Below are 11,060 nucleotides of genomic sequence, written 5' to 3'. Positions count from 1 at the left end.
GCTCAGACCATATGCTGGGCTTCTGCTCTTTCATCTGCATGTCTATCTGTCTCTCTCTTCTTCCCTTCTTCCCTTCCCCCTCCCCACACAGAAAGAAATTGAGAGAACCATACACACAGAGAGATACAGAGAGAGAGCAGAGATCTTAGTCCTTATGCATATATTCCTATTCAAGCAGCTTGATGTGGTTTGTGTCTTTGGTAAAAGTCCTAGCACAGCAGGAACCACAGCTATTTTGGGGGGTGTGCACTAGTTCTAAGTGCCTGATGTTCTCAAAGCCAAGCCCCACATGTGAAGTTTTCCTATCATACCAATTCCAACAATCCTCTGACTTCCCCATGTCTACGAACATATTCAAATACCTTTCTTCATTCAATGCTCACAAGCAAATTAGCTATTATGATTCTGTTTAACAGTTGGGAAAAGAGGCTCAAAGGAGTTAAGTGACTTGCCAAAGATACATAGGGAACAAGCAAATGGTAAAGCCAGGACTTGGGGTCCAGGCTTGTGCTTATTTTCCTCTCTACTGAACAGATTAGATAGAACTTGCTGGAGGAGGTAAGGCTAACAGCATTCAAAAGGAAGACCATTCATTCTTCTCTCTTAATGCAGGCCCTGTAACGCTGAGTTCAGTGCCTGCCCATCACTGTCGCAGAAAGCAGCTGCTGCTACCACAAGAGGAATTCCCCTGTGCCTGATGGTTTCAATACTGCTTCCTATCTCTCCTCCATCCTGTCTTTTGTACTCATTGAATCACATGCTCCTCTGTTTAATAACTGTCAAAGGCTCCTGAATGCCTTCAGGATAAGATTTGAAGTCCTTGGCATGGCATACCAGGCCCTTCAAAGCTTGTTCTGAGCATTCAACTAAGGGGTTACAAACTCAAATGCCCATAGGAACCAAGCAGGCAGATGCTGGGGATTAAGGGAGAAAGAGAGAGTTGTGATTCTCAACAAAGGCCAAACCACAAACCTAGGGTTACTTAGGGTTATCTGCTGGTTTTAGTTGTGCTTCCCCCCCTCCCCAGGAAAAGCCAAACTTCAGCATTTCCTATGAAATGGATCAACTTTTAAATGTTAGGGCAATTATGCATGCATAAAATAGTACCGGCAAAAATAGCTCATGCCTACTGGTTGGAATTGGAATTAGAATTGCCAATCTGTGTTCTCTGATTTGAGCAAATCTGGTCCATTCATTACTTCCCAAACATTCCGGGAATTGTTCAGGTCTCAGGATCTTTGGCCAAACTGGTCCCTTTTACCTAGAATGTCAATCCTCTTGTCCTTAATCATGTCTCTTGGACAAATCCTTACTTGTCTTTCAAGATCCAAATGAATTGTCAGCTTCTTTCTGTGACTGTGTGTGACCACCCTCCAACCCCACCCCAATCACACTCCAACTCCAAGCAGCAGAAATAAATACACATTCACAAGGTTTCCAATACACTATAGACTATCTAAAAGCACTCTTATCTGCTGGGACCTTCCCTGGCACAGGAGAGGTGGGTGGGGGAAAGGACCTGTGCTGGCTACCTGCTCTGCTTAGATCAACCGCCTGGTTCAACAATTGGCTTCATGCTAAGTCAAGTTAATAATCTTCCAATGCTTCCAGCTTTTGTGTGTGAAACACAACTAAAAATAGTGCCTACCTCATGGGATTATAGTGAGGGGTGCATGTTCATATAAAGTACCACCCACGGTGTTTGTTACATAGTAAGTGATTGCTTATATTTTAGGTATGAAAAAAAATGTCTGTAAATACTTGCCAAGGACCGCCTGGGTGCCAGCTTGGTGGTAAGGCAGGGAGCAACTGCCTTTTGGTGCTTTGTTATTCTGTTTGAAAGGACCACCGCCTGATGAACCCTCCCCACATTTCCCCTTACTCTTCTCTGTGGGGAGAGAAGTCGTTTTTCCCATAGTGGATTTGAGGGAAAGATTTGAGGATGAGAATCTCAGCCCCTTTCTCTTCCCCTTTTGTCCTGAAGCTGGTCCACCTGCAGGACACCTATATTTGGGTCATGTTTGATTGGGTTTTCCAATCAGATCCTAGTACTAGGGACACAGAGGGAAATCAGAACAGCTTCAGCTACTGTGCCACTCATGATTTCCTTTCTGCCTGGCTCCTGGATAGGGAAGAAATCCCCTGAGACCAAATGCAGTGTGGGGGTGAACAGCCAGGGTGTTGAAGTCACATTCATTCTGTCACTTATTAGCTGGCCAAGATTTAGGCTAGTTGTTCTAGATTTCAGCTCTACACTCAAACTTATTATTATTTTTTACCATGACCTTTTCTTTCTTAGTAAATGGAAACTTTATTCTACCATTGCTCAGGACACAAACCTCATAATCAGTCTTTTCTCCAACTACAATCCAACCTATCAGTCACTTATGTCGGTTAGATAGATAGATAGATAGATAGATCTATAGCTATATCTATATATCTGACTACTTCTTACCCTACAGCTGTCTCCCCAGTGTGAGCTGGGTCTTAGTAAGTCTACCAATACTTCTTTGCTACTGATCTTCTCTTTTGTACTGTATTGTTATCCTAGCAGCCAGAAAGGGCTCATTAAAAGAGGAATTGAAGGATAAGTTATGGTGGTTTATGCCTGTAATCCCAACTACTCAGGAGATGTAGGTAGAAAAATCATAGCCTAAGATCAGCCCAGGGAGCAAAGTGTAAGACCCTCTCTTAAAACAAACTAAAGCAAAAAGGGATTGGAGGCATGGCTCAAGTGGCCAAGTGCTTGTCTAGCAAGTGAAAGGCTATGAGTTCAAATTCCATTACTACTGCTACAAGAAAAAAAGTAAGTCCAGGGACTGGGAATGTGGCTTGGTGGTAGAATGCTTGCCTAGCATGCATGAAGCCCTGAACTGGATTCCTCAGTATCACATAAACAGAAAAGGCCAGAAATGGCACTGTGGCTCAAGTGGTAGAGTGCTAGCATTGAGCAAAAGAAGCTTGGGGACAGTGTCCAGGGCCTAGGTTCAAGCGCCAAGATTGGCAAAAAGAAGAAAGAAAAAATAAAGTAAGTCCAATCATATTTTTCCCCTGCTCATCATCTTTCAAAACCTTCCCATCCCACCCAGGATGATAGCCCAAGACAACAGGGTACAATCTGGTCCCTTCCCCATCCACGTTTCCAATCCAGCCTCCTCCCTTTCCCCTTATTCAATCTCCCTGTTGCAGGGGCACTCCTTGCTGTCCCTCCAATACACTGAGCACACTCCCATCTCAAGCCTTGGTACTGACTGCCCCCCACCCTCACTGAGTGAGAATCTGTCCCCAGACCACCACATGGCTTTCTTCGTCAAAGTCTACGCTCAAATGTCATTGCGTCACTGAGGCCTGCTCTGACCACCCCCTTTTAATTGTAATACTTCTCCCCTTTGCCACCTGTCTCCCTTATCTTGCTTTTTCTTTTTTAAACAATTGACATTCTCTGTAAGTCTACCATGGAAAGCTGTACAGGTGGGATGCCTGGCTGAGCGAGAGCAGGCCCAGCTCTGCTTACCAGGCCATACACTGGGCCTAGGGTGCCTCAGCCCATGGGACTAGCCTTTTTCTGACTAGTGTGAAGATGTTGTGTAAGCTAGCAGCTACTCAGAAATGAAATAGTTTATTTCTTCTCCTAGTTAATCTGTGTTCTGGCTTTGCCTACCAAGAGGTCAGTTCCTAGAGGGTAAGTATTTTTTTGTCTTGGTACTACTCTATCCCCAGCTCTTACAAAGGTACTAGACACAATGATGGTTCAACAAATGTTGAGTCAATGAATATAAGCTGAGTGATTTGACAAATGTTGTTGTTCTGAGTTAAAGGCTGGCTCTAAAAATAAAAAAGTAGCTGTGCCTTTATTGAATTTTCCTCTCTTCAGATCACTTAAGAATTCCCACTGTTTGGTGGAGTATTCTGAGCATCCATTACCACCTTTATCCCATTCTCTTTGATCACTTTCTGCCAAGCCTAACAGAGTCTGGGTTTGTTGCCATCCAATACGGACTTCATTTCTTCTGCATTAATCACACTTGGCCTTGCCAACTTCAGATTCTATCGTCTAATGTTTCCTGTCATTGTGTTCCCAATGAGGGACTGTCTGCAGGGCAGGGCGGAGAAGATGGAACCCTGGCTAATGGCCATCCGGATGCGAGTATCCAATTGCCTGCTCCTCCCTATGCACCTGGGAGCCCCTCAGACACCCTCAAGGCAATGTGTCCAAAAGTGAGCATGCAGGTTCCTTACCTTCACTGTCAAACAAACACACATGTATGTGGAGCCCACAGTACTTCCCCAGCCAGAAGCCTAAGATCCATCCTCAACACCTCCCCTGTATGCACCACTCACATTTTAGTCAACCACCAAAGCCTGTGGATTCACTCCTCTAATTTTATTTTTTCAAGTATCTCAGGGAAGTGTAGGTGACGACAGTCATTCTACTCAGTGTACGCCTGTGAAAATGGAACCATGATACTTGAAGGTGTAGGTGGGGTGGAGAAAGATGGAGGAGGGAAAAAGGCATCTCTTTTCACTGCCTTAATTCAGTTATACATTATCTTACTTGTTCACTATTACAATAACACCCTAAGTGTTCTCCTTTGTCCTCATCACCCCAACATCCCTTATGGATGCCCCATGACAAGAGTATGATGGGCGGGCTCTCAGCCTCCACATGCTCTGGCTCTGCCTGCTTCCCTAGTTTGCCTTCCATGCATTCTAGTGCTCACACCTCCTGTGCCTGCACAGTGGAGGGATCTTGCACTCCCAGGCGGTGCTGTGGGATTTCATGCTTGGGGCTTTGTAATTCTCAGGAGGCTGAAATCTGAGGATCCTGGTTTGAAGCCAGCATGGACAAGGAAGTTTGGGAGACTCTTATCTTCAATTAACTAGCAAAATGCCAGAGGTAGTGTTGTGGTTCAAGTAGTAGAGCACCAACCTTGAGAAAAAAAAAGCTAAAGGACAGTGTCCAGGTCTTGAGTTCGAGCCTCAGTACAAGCATACACACACACACACACACACACACACACACACACACACACACAATGACATGAAATCCTACTTACTCACTTAATAGTGATGTAAATTAGGGTGATGTTTCTAAGCCCTCTGACTCTCTGTATGACTGTCTATAAAATAACAGAATAATAGGATGAGTGATGGCTCGTATTGATAATCCTAGCTATTCAGGAGGCTGAGATCTGAGGATTGCACTTCAAAGTCAGCCTGGAAATAAATGTCTGTGCAATTCTTTTTTCCAATTAATCACCAAAAAGTCAGAAGTGGAGGTGTGACTCAAGTGATAGAATACCTTGAGCTAAAAAACAAGCAAGAGCAGAAGAAGGCCCAGGATTCTATCCCCATTAAAAACAAACAAACAAACAAAAAACAGAGGAGGGGGGCAGTGTTGGGAATGTGGCTCAGTGGTAGAGTGCTTGCCTAGCATGCACAAAGCCCTGGGTTCAATTCCTCAGCACCACATAAACAGAAAAGGCCGGATGTGACACTGTGGCTCAAGTGGTAGAGTGCTAACCTTGCACGAAAAGAAGCTCAGGGACAGTGCTCAGACCCTGAGTTCAAGCCCTAAGACTGACAAAAAAATAAACAAAAACAAACAAAAAAAGGGAAGAACAGAATCTATTACATGGGGCATTAATCACAAAAAGGTCTAGCACTGTATGTGGAGCATGAATACATGTATGCTGAGTTTCATTATTTATCAAGTCAAGTCCATTTCAGATGTCACCTCTCCCCTGTTTGGTGGGGTTTCCATACCTTATTCAAATACAAGCTAATGGGTTCCCTTGTCTGTCCCAAAGACTGGACTGTAAGCCCTTGAGGGCCAATCTTCAAATGTCAGCTCTGTAAACACTGATTCTATTCAAATGATCCAATAAAATAAAGATCGATCTGAAGTAGAACACTATGGAAGACGGTGCCAAAGGGAATAGGTCTAACTTTTCTTCTAGTTCATGGCTGGACCGTACCATTTGTGTTCCAAGGGAGCTCTTTGTGCTTGTAGTTGAGGGGCTGACTGGGCCCAGCACTACCTGGCCCAGGAGAGCCTGGGGTAGAAGGCTTGGCTTTTATGCAGGTGGTGAGCAGGCAGCTTTCCAGTGCCTGTTCTGACACCTGTGTCCACGTGGGCTGCTCTCTGGCACTACTGGGAATCGTGGATGGAATTGCTCTGGAAGCTGGAAGTAGGACTGTGGGGACCAAGTATGGCAAGACACCCACAACTAAACCCTTTGTGGGCTGGTAGCAGCCACAGCTTGGCCTGGAGCTGACTGTCTGTCTAGCTCTGGCTTGCCTGCCAGCCACCTGAAAGACATGCTGGGTTCCTCCCTTCCATCATTCTCACTCCTTATGTGCAAGCCACCATTGCTGTGCATAGATGCTCTGCCTTGAAATAAAACCAGAGTGTGTGCAATGTTTCCTGGACATTGAGAAATGGGAAATGCTTCTCTCTCTCCCCCTCTTTCTCTCTCCCCTCACCCCTGTCTGTCCCTTTGTCTGCCTTCCCTCCTTCCTTTCTCCCCTCTCATTTCTCATGTACTATAGTTGAACCACTGTTCCCTCTTCCTCCACCACACCTGTAATCCCAGCTACTCAGGAGGCTAAGGTTTGAAGATCTCAGGTGGGCAGAAAAATTTGCAAGACTCTTAATTAACCAGCAAAAAGCTCAAGTGGTAAAATATCAGATGAGCAAAAAAGCTAAACAAGACCATGAGGTTCTGAGTTCAAGCCTCAGAACTCGCTCAAGACACACACACACACACACACACACACACACACACACACACACACAAATTATGGAATTTCCAGAATCATTGCTGAACAGCCATAAAAAAATTGTTTCTAAGCATTTGCTGCCAGAAGTTTCCTTTATGAGAAATTGCTCTCTCACTATGCTTCAGCTGTTCTTGTCTACGTCATCCTCATCCCAGAGAAACAACTCCTGGCCAAGGCCACTGTCAGACCTCACTAGACATGGTACATGTTCTACCCAGGGGACCAAAAGCCATTTTTGGAGTCACAAAGAGCCACTACGTGGTGAGCATTCTGTAGATCCTATTAGACCCCATCTGCCTCGTATTTATAATTAAACATCAAAAACATTCTGTGGACCTGGCGATTGTGGGGGAGAGGATACTCCTAGATACACCTGATCCCTGGTGGGGAAGGAGGGAAGCAGTGTGTGTGTGTGTGTGTGTGTGTGTCTGTGTGTGTGTGTCTGTGTGTGTGTGTCTGTGTGTGTGTTCTACCTTATACAGAAAGAAACAAGCCAAGGATGAGAAAGAATAACAACTTAGTAAAATCACCCTCAACTTAGCTTCATTCATCAGGATCGCTAGGGATGGAGACCTGCCTCCCACTCTCATCTTGGAATCCTCTTTTTGACCTCTTACCATTTTTCTGGCTCCCTTTCCTTTCTACGAGCCCTGATTCTGTCTCCCAGAGCTTCATACCCACCCCAGCTGTTCCCCTGTACATCCCCTCCCCTTCTACCTCTGCGTGCCTTTCTCCAGGGACCATATCTTTCCTCGGCTTGATTCTTTTGTTCACATCTCCTGGCTTGCTTTTTGCTTCTTTCTGCCCTTTAATTTCCCCTCATCTTTCAGTGCTGCCTTTGTTTATTCCTCCTCCACTGCATTGTTTGAGCATTTCTATCACTGGCAGGGGTTCTTCTCCTAGTCTCTTCCACTCACAGAGGTTCGTGTCCTTCTGAGAGACACTGTCTGCTAAGGGAGAGTGGAAATCTAGCCATTGTTAAGGGAAATGAGCAGCCATGGACTGGGGCCATGGAAAGGCTGCCCAACCAATGGGAGTCTTGGCTACAAAAGCTTCATTCATTGTAATCCATTGTACAGACACCCTAGAGGGCTACGGCACCTCTGTTCAGACACCCTGCTCCCCAGGAGAGAGATTCCTAGCCAATTTTAAAACATAGGTCCAGTTCCTTCCTATGGTCAGAAATTGGGAATGCCCCATTGTAAATAGGCATTCCAAACCTCTCTGCAGAGCAGACTTTCTTCTTCCCTGAAGACCAGGGGGGGTAACCTTTGGAAAAGCAGGTTTTACCTTCCTGCTGTGCCTAATTTCCAAACTCCTTTCTTTCTCGTCATGTTTATTTGAATGTAAGAATATGGTAAATGTCAGAATGTCAGGAGATGAAATCTATGATCTAATTTATTTTTTTTACAGAGGAAAATAAAAAGGAGCTGAAACACCTATTTAAGTCAGGTGTACTGAAAATGATTAAGTAAGAGGAATAAGAAGAGGACCGAAGTGTAAAATACAGCTCAAGAGGCCTGGTGCCACAGAGCCAACCTGCTTATTACACTGAACGATGTGAATAATTTATCACATTTTACCCTGCATTAAGTACTGTTGAGGATTAATCTTCAGTTTATTTGTAGACCACATTAACCCCTGCCTGCCTTGATCTTCTGTTTCCTAGGGAAATGTCTCTACTGCTCCTGTCCAGAGCAACAGTTAACTAGACTACTAACTAGACTCCTTTCTAGAACTCCCTGGGAACTTGAAAGTACCCATGTTGCCTCTGAGTGTGTGTGTGTGTGTGTGTGTGTGCGCACACACACGCGCATGTGCATGTTCTTCTGGCTTTTTCTGATTAATTGGAGATAAGAGCCTCATAGACTTTTTCTGCCCTTGCTGGCTTTGACCTCAATCCTCAGCTCTTAGCTTCCTGAGTGGCTAGGATTGAAGGCATGGGCCATGGGTGCTCAACCCATTTTTAAGTAGTTTTCTTTCAGATTCTCCCAGTCTGGACTGGCTCCCTCCTATTACCAAGTCCTTTCCGTTTTCCTGAATATTTATCCTCTGTCTAGGCTCTGAACACTAGTCCAGGCTCTTGCTGGACTTGGCCAATGCCTTTCCACTGGTGCTCCCAGTCAGCCCTCCATCCTCCAGCTTATCCTCTATATGCTGCATCTTCCTAAAGCCTGATTTCCATTCCAGTTTTCCTTCTTTTTGGAGGAAACAGATGGGCCTCCTTTGCCGAGCACTCAAGGCCTCCTTTCATCTGTCACCACCATCTCTCCTGCCTTACCTTTCACTCCTCTTATCTAGATGCCCTGCCTTTGAGCAAAGTCCTCCTGCCTCCATTTCTGCCTTTGCCCTCCTTCCTGGAGGACATGTGTCTGCCTTGCCTGTATCCTAGCCTGCTGAGATCCCTGCTGCTGCAAAAACTACAGCCTGCTCTGAGCTTTCCCTTCCTCCAGCTGCCAGCACCCGCCCCATGCACACTGCATGTGGAGTATTGCTGGAGTGAGATCCTAGGATGTCTTAGACTTGTAAGACCCTGCAAGCTGGCTGGAAGCAAAGGCTAGGGACCTGTCTCAAAGATGTAGTAGAAACTCAGCTGTTACTTTACAGACCAATTTAAAAAGTAACTTATCTTTTTTTTTAAAGGCATGTATTCACATTTTCCATAAGATTGGCATTTGATGGAATATATATATTTATATAATTTTGTCCTCATATTTGGTTTGAACTCAAGGTCTTGTGCTTGCTAGGAAGATGTTCTACCATTGCAACTACATTCAAGCTTATAATGTGGGTGTGTGGGTGTTGGTGCTGAGGCTTGAATTCAGGACCTGAGTTCTTTCGCTTTTTCATTCAAAGCTTCTGACTTTTTGCTGATTAATTGGAGATGAGCATCTCGCAGACTTTTCTGCCAGGACTGGCTTCAAACCATGATACAGACATCTCAGCCTCCTGAGTACCTAGGATTATAAGCATGATCCATCGGGTCCCAGCCAAGCTCATAATTTTTACTTAGGGCTTTTTGCAGGGTGATTTATGAAGTTAAGGGGGACAAAGAATACCTCTCCCACTGCTCTTTGGCATGGATACTGCCCCCCACACTAGCAGAGGAAGTGAAAGAGACATATAGAAATAAGTCTGTTGTGTATAAAAGAAAAGTGCAACTACTAGGTGCCAGAATTGTTTGCAGAGTTATATCACCCAGATTTGTGAAGCAGTTATACAGCTCAGATCCTGCTATCTATTTGGTATTCCAGACATCTTGGAATTTGACGACGTGACTGTTCTTTTCCAGCACAGAGCACTGGCAAGTTCATGAGGAATGTACAGACACAATGGCCTCTCCCTCTTCTCCAGATGCTCTTGTCTCTGTCTTCCAGGCTGCTCACTCTATATTTCCTCCTCCTCATCTTGAAGGGTGGGTCTCTAGGCTTCAGATGGCCACTTCCATTTGAGACCACACAGACCTTATACTTGAGGACTTCAAAATCATTTTTTCTTTGTTCATTTTCCAATTGTGTCTCCTGCCCTTACATCTCTTTCAGAATGAAGCTGAATATGATGGTGCACATTTACAATCCCAGCTACTCAGGAGGCAGAGATAGGAGGATCAAGAATGAGAGGCCAGCCTAGACAAAGTTGGTGAGATTGTATTTCAAAAACAATTTTTAAAATTTTTAAAAATAAGCTGGGCACTGGTGGCTCATGCCTGTAATCCTAGGTACTCAGGAAGCTGAGATATGATGGTATTTGTTCAAAACCAGCCCAGGAAGACAAATCCAGTTAGCCACTAAAATGTTCAAAGTGGCTCAAGTGGTAGAGCACCAAGCTTGGGACGAAAAGCCATGTGAGAGAGAGAGAGAGAGAGAGAGAGAGATCCTGAGTTCAAAGCCCCAGTAAAGGCACAAATAATAATAATAATAACTCAAAAAATCAATAACAGGGATAGGGAACATAGCTCATGTGATAGAGCATTTGTGAGGCCTGGGTTCTTTGCTTGTCTGCATAATAATATCCATATTGTCCACATAGTGGCCTTTTGTGGGCATGCTCTCCTACCAGCCCTGAGGCGCTGCAGGGCACTGTGACCAACCAGCCCTACCTGGGCTAAGCACCTACAAGTACCTCACCTTTGCCCAGGGACTTCAGAGCACACCACGTTTACTGAATGAGCCAGGCTGGAAGCTAAAGTATGGAACTTTAGCACATGACCTTCGCCAGTACTGACCTACATACCACTCAAAGGACAAAGCAGGGAGAGGTTGGTGAGCCCAAACAGG

This window comes from Dipodomys ordii, unplaced genomic scaffold, assembly GCF_000151885.1.
Source record: "Dipodomys ordii isolate 6190 unplaced genomic scaffold, Dord_2.0 Scaffold162, whole genome shotgun sequence".
Classification (NCBI taxonomy): Eukaryota; Metazoa; Chordata; class Mammalia; order Rodentia; family Heteromyidae; genus Dipodomys; species Dipodomys ordii.
This window is presented reverse-complemented; position numbering follows the sequence as displayed.